The following is a 6,728-nucleotide window of genomic DNA, read 5'->3' as shown; positions in this document are numbered from 1 at the left end:
AACTCTAAGATACAAAATGCTCTGCACCTCTAAGATACAAAATGCTCTGCACACATGCCAAGCTCTGCACCTCTAAGATACAAATTGCTCTGCACACATGCCAAGCTCTGCACCGCTAGGATACAAAATGCTCTGCACACATGCCAAGCTCTGCACCTCTAGGATACAAAATGCTCTGCACACATGACAAGCTCTGCACCTCTAGGATACAAAATGCTCTGCACACATGCCAAACGCTGCACCTCTAAGATACAAAATGCTCTGCACACATGCCAAGCTCTGCACCTCTAAGATACAAAATGCTCTGCACACATGCCAAGCTCTACACCTCTAGGATACAAAATGCTCTGCACACATGCCAAGTTCTGCACCTCTAGGATACAAAATGCTCTGCACACATGACAAGCTCTGCACCTCTAGGATACAAAATGCTCTGCACACATGACAAACTCTGCACCTCTCTGATACAAAATGCTCTGCACACATGACAAGCTCTGCATCTCTAGGATACAAAATGCTCTGCACACATGCCAAACTCTGCACCACTAGGATACAAAATGCTCTGCACACATGACAAGCTCTGCACCTCTAAGATACAAAATGCTCTGCACACATGCCAAGCTCTGCACCTCTAAGATACAAAATGCTCTGCACACATGCCAAGCTCTGCACCTCTAAGATACAAAATGCTCCGCACACATGCCAAATTCTGCACCTCTAGGATACCAAAATGCTCTGCACACATGCCAAGTTCTGCACCTCTAGGATACAAAATGCTCTGCACACATGCCAAGTTCTGCACCTCTAGGATACAAAATGCTCTGCACACATGACAAGCTCTGCACCTCTAGGATACAAAATGCTCTGCACACATGACAAACTCTGCATCTCTAGGATACAAAATGCTCTGCACACATGCCAAGCTCTACACCTCTAGGATACAAAATGCTCTGCACACATGCCAAGTTCTGCACCTCTAGGATACAAAATGCTCTGCACACATGACAAGCTCTGCACCTCTAGGATATAAAATGCTCTGCACACATGACAAGCTCTGCATCTCTAGGATACAAAATGCTCTGCACACATGCCAAACTCTGCACCACTAGGATACAAAATGCTCTGCACACATGACAAGCTCTGCACCTCTAAGATACAAAATGCTCTGCACACATGCCAAGCTCTGCACCTCTAAGATACAAATGCTCCGCACACATGTCAAACTCTGCACCTCTAGGATACCAAAATGCTCTGCACACATGCCAAGCTCTGCACCTCTAAGATACAAAATGCTCTGCACACATGCCAAGCTCTGCACCTCTAGGATACAAAATGCTCTGCACACGTGCCAAGCTCTGCACTTCTAGGATACAAAATGCTCTGCACACATGCCAAGTTCTGCACCTCTAGGATACAAAATGCTCTGCACACATGACAAGCTCTGCACCTCTAGGATACAAAATGCTCTGCACACATGACAAACTCTGCACCTCTCTGATACAAAATGCTCTGCACACATGACAAGCTCTGCATCTCTAGGATACAAAATGCTCTGCACACATGCCAAACTCTGCACCACTAGGATACAAAATGCTCTGCACACATGACAAGCTCTGCACCTCTAAGATACAAAATGCTCTGCACACATGCCAAGCTCTGCACCTCTAAGATACAAAATGCTCCGCACACATGCCAAACTCTGCACCTCTAGGATACCAAAATGCTCCGCACACATGCCAAGTTCTGCACCTCTAGGATACAAAATGCTCTGCACACATGCCAAGTTCTGCACCTCTAGGATACAAAATGCTCTGCACACATGACAAGCTCTGCACCTCTAGGATACAAAATGCTCTGCACACATGACAAACTCTGCATCTCTAGGATACAAAATGCTCTGCACACATGCCAAGCTCTACACCTCTAGGATACAAAATGCTCTGCACACATGCCAAGTTCTGCACCTCTAGGATACAAAATGCTCTGCACACATGACAAGCTCTGCACCTCTAGGATATAAAATGCTCTGCACACATGACAAGCTCTGCATCTCTAGGATACAAAATGCTCTGCACACATGCCAAACTCTGCACCACTAGGATACAAAATGCTCTGCACACATGACAAGCTCTGCACCTCTAAGATACAAAATGCTCTGCACACATGCCAAGCTCTGCACCTCTAAGATACAAATGCTCCGCACACATGTCAAACTCTGCACCTCTAGGATACCAAAATGCTCTGCACACATGCCAAGCTCTGCACCTCTAAGATACAAAATGCTCTGCACACATGCCAAGCTCTGCACCTCTAGGATACAAAATGCTCTGCACACGTGCCAAGCTCTGCACTTCTAGGATACAAAATGCTCTGCACACATGCCAAGCTCTGCACCCCTAGGATACAAAATGCTCTGCATCACTGGGGTATGAAATGTTCTGCAGCCTAAACACCTTTGTGCTACAAAACGCTCTGCTCCTCTAGGTTCTCTCTGCCCACTGTCAGAAGGGCGCTCCTTACCACCTAGCTATGACGCTAAGCTGTGAGTAACACCCCTCCATACTAGCCTATGGATGAGTACAGTTGGGGGGGGGGGAGTTCCTCACTTGTTAGCATCATGGCTGGGCTGTAAGGAACTACCCTCTGATAGTGTAACACTATGGACAGTACAGTCAGGGGGGCCATTCCTCACGGGTTAGGGTCATAGCTGGGTGGTAAGGAAAGCCCTCTCTGACAGTATAGCACTGTGGACAGTACAGTCGGGGGAGTGTTCCTCAAACCCCCGCTAGACTACCGTGGGCTATATGAAGATTGCGGCCCCCACCAAGTTATAGCGCCTTTCAAGGTCTTTTACATGAGCTGATAATCAGCTGAATAGTCATTTATAATCATAGGAATGTTCATTCTCAGTCACTTTGCAGTGTTAAGTGGGGTTTATACCTTGCACGTGTGAGTGTAGGTGACGGTAATTTTATTTTTAAGGCCACCAGGTACAGGACGGGGGACTTCACTGTGAAGGAGCAACAGCCTCACTCGCTATGACAGAAATAACCATGCCCACACACACACACACACACATTAAAAGGGTGCGTGGTTCTTTTTACAATTCATGACCATTAATATGAGATCTGTAGGGATTGACCCCTGGGACCCCCTAAGATTACTGCACCCGCTCAGTTTTGCTGCCCAGTGTCCGTACGAACTGTAGCAGTGAGTGTAGGTACTGCAGCGCTATCCCATTGAAGTTTATGGGGAAGCACTAGAGTACCTACACTCACCGCTACAGATTGTACAGCAAGTGAGCAGCGCAGCTATCCCACGCTACCCCTGTACCAGTGATCCAGAAGTTGGACCCCTGCAAATCTAATATTAATGGCCTATCCCAATGATAGCAAACCTTTTAGAGATCGAGAGCCCAAACTGCAACCCAAAACCAGTGAGGGGCCGTTGTGGGGAATAATAGAGGTTGCAGGGGCCACTGTGGGGAATAATACAGGTTGAGGTGCCACTGTGGGACATAATAGAAAATGCAGGGGCCACTGTGGGGAAGAAACCTGGCCGCACATAAGATGTCTGCGTCTCAGCGCAGGAGGCGTAATAACAAGTTATCATCATTGCTACGCTGAGACACAGAGGGCTAAGCCAGGACAGGGCGGCTCAGTTTTGTTTTCAGAGTGACCTATCTTGGGCTAGTTTAGGGGAAAAAAAGATTTAAAAAAAGTAAAATTGCCTCCCCTCCAAAAGTTTCGCCTGAGGTGGCCGCCTCACCTCGCCTCATTAGCGGTGTACCCCTGCCCAAAACCCACGAAATTATCGTAAAGTGCCAACACGGCAATTAAACCTTAATACTGTGCAGATCCACAATTGTGGACAGTTCCGGACCCGCAAAATACAGTTGTGTGAATGGGGCTTTATCGAGCGTTCAATAATACAAACAACTTTGTACTGAAAGGTAAGGGTATGTTCACACAAAGTTTTTTGCAGGCCGATTATGATGCAGAATCCGCCTCCAAATCTGACTTCAAAAATGGCAACATTGATTTCAATGGGAGCTGCTCGCTTTTTTTCCGCTAACTAGTAGTGGAAAAAAGAAGCGACATGCCTTATCTAACTGTACAATGTGCTCCACATTGGCCCCCACTCAGTAAAATATGCTCCACAGTGGCTCCCCATAGTATAATACACTCCACAGTGGCGCTCAGACAGTACAATGTGCTCCACAGTCGCCCCAGACAGTATTATTTGCTCATAGTGGGCTCCTGCACAGTACTATACGATTCACAGTGGACCCTCACACAATATTATATGCTCCACTTTGGACTGTCACACAGTATTATATGTTCCACTTTAGGCCCCCCCACAATATTATATGCTCCACAGTAGCCCATCTCACACAGTATTATATGCACCACAGTAGGCCCTCACACATAGCATTATATGCGCCCTAGTAAGCTCTCCACCCAGTATTATATGCACCATAGTAAGACATCCTACACAGTATTACATGCTCCACAGTATGCCCTTCCACACAGTATTATATGCTCCACAGTAGCCCATCTCACACAGTATTATATGCACCACAGTAGGCCCTCACACATAGCATTATATGCGCCATAGTAAGCTCTCCACACAGTATTATATGCTCCACAGTATGCCCTTCCACACAGTACTATATGAACCACAGTAGGGTCCTCACACACAGTATTATATTCTCCACAGAAGGCCCCCCACACACAGTATTATATGCACCACAGTAGCCATTATTATATGCTCCACGGTAGCCTCCCCTCGAACCCACCTGTATAGTATTATATGCACCACAGTAGCCTACACACGCACAGTATTATACTTACCTGAAGTCCCACACAGTGCAATCAGTGTAAACTGCGGACCTGCGGCCTACACTGACATCTTTCAGCTGTATGTAAAGAAGTGTTTGCTCACTAACGGGGAATCCTGTACCAGATTCCCCATTAGTGAGCCATCCGGGCGACAGCGCGCATGCCAGCAGAGAGGGCTCTGAGTGTCCCTCTGGCACGCATGCCATAGGTTCACCATCAAAGGCCTATCCTAAGGATACACCATCAATTTTAGAAAGTAGATAACCCATTTAAGATGCTGTCCCTTGCAAGAAAGACAGATTACAGCAGTACATGTGTTTACTCACAGGTATATGCAAAATTCTACTGCAACCACAGACCACTTCTAAGTATCAAAATCTCCCCAGGAGCTTCAGGCCCCAGGCAGCTGCCCAAAAAGGCCTCACTGTATTCCACATCAGTGCTACAAAATACTTTGGCATAAGGTGATGCGGGAAATGTGAGCCAGCTATTACTTTGTGTATATTTCCTGCAAGATACATGGACTGATGGAGGGTGCACCTAGTAAATGAGGTGCACTCTCTGCTGGCTCAGGGGTTATGAAGACTGGCATTAATAATGCCAGTCTTCATTAATCACCGCAATTAAGAGCACACTTTAATTTGGGGTAGGTTTACCAATCATTATTTGAGGGGGGGGGGGTTAATAAAATGCCCTATGACAGTCTAATAATGTTCTCCACTTTTGTATTGTTATGCAAAAAAAATTAAACTTTTTGTTGTTTTATTCCACTTAGTCTATTTTTATGAAACGTGGGAGCAAGAAGGATCATTGGTGTGTTGGTGCCACAATTGCTAAGAGGTCTTGGACTTTTTATAGTGAAATATACCCAACTTTTTACCCCACAAGTAATGTTAAAGACGACCTGTCACTATTTTTTTTCATGTATGTAAATTCACTCTTATTTTCCAAGTGGGTGGTAGCATTTTATTTTGTTGGAGAAAAATACAAAGGTACCACCCACTTGGAGAATAAGAGCTAACTTACACAGGGGCGTAACTACTGGGGTAGCAGCGGTAGTGACTGCCACAGGGCCCGGGACATTAGGGGCCCAGCGACAGACGCTACTGCTGTGTTTTTTGGGGGTTTTTAATGGGCCGTTACTGGCTGGAGTTACTCCAGACAGTAATGGGCCTTATTTACTTACCGATCCGGGCTGAGATCAGTAAGTGACACTGTGGGCCCCGCAAACACTATTATTATACTCGGGGGTCTTTTCAGACCCCCAAGTATAATTATCGGAGGCCCCACACTCCAGACAGGCTTCGGGGCTACTTGTGTGACGTCCCTGATGTCACATGACCAAGGCCAGAGTCACGTGACGTCCCGGACGTCATTGAAGATGGCCAACACCACCAAGGAGTGCAGTGGAGCTAGGGAGAGGTAAGTAACAGTGTTTTTTATATTGGTATCCCCCTCGGTCTCCGATTATTATACTCTGGGGTCTGAGAAGATCCCAGAGTATAATAATTGTTCATGGGTGTCCACAGTGGGGAATAATACTGTGTGCGGGGGCCACTATGGGGTGTAATACTGTGTGCAGGGGCCACTATGGGGCATAATACTGTGTGCAGGGGCCATTATGGGACATAATACTGTGTGCAGGGGCCACTATGGAGCATAATACTGTGTGCAGGGGCCACTATGGGGCATAATACTGTGTGCAGGGGCCACTATGGGGTATAATGTGTGCAGGGGCCACTATGGGGTATAATGTGTGCAGGGGCCACTATGGGGTATAATGTTGTGTGCAGGGGCCACTATGGGGTATAATGCTGCGTGCAGGGGCCACTATGGAGCATAATAATACGTGTTTTTTGAAAAGTTGATTTAAAGGGAGTTAGCCAG

Source organism: Leptodactylus fuscus, chromosome 7 (genome assembly GCF_031893055.1).
Source record: "Leptodactylus fuscus isolate aLepFus1 chromosome 7, aLepFus1.hap2, whole genome shotgun sequence".
NCBI classification, from domain to species: Eukaryota; Metazoa; Chordata; class Amphibia; order Anura; family Leptodactylidae; genus Leptodactylus; species Leptodactylus fuscus.
Note: the sequence above shows the minus strand (reverse complement) of the source record.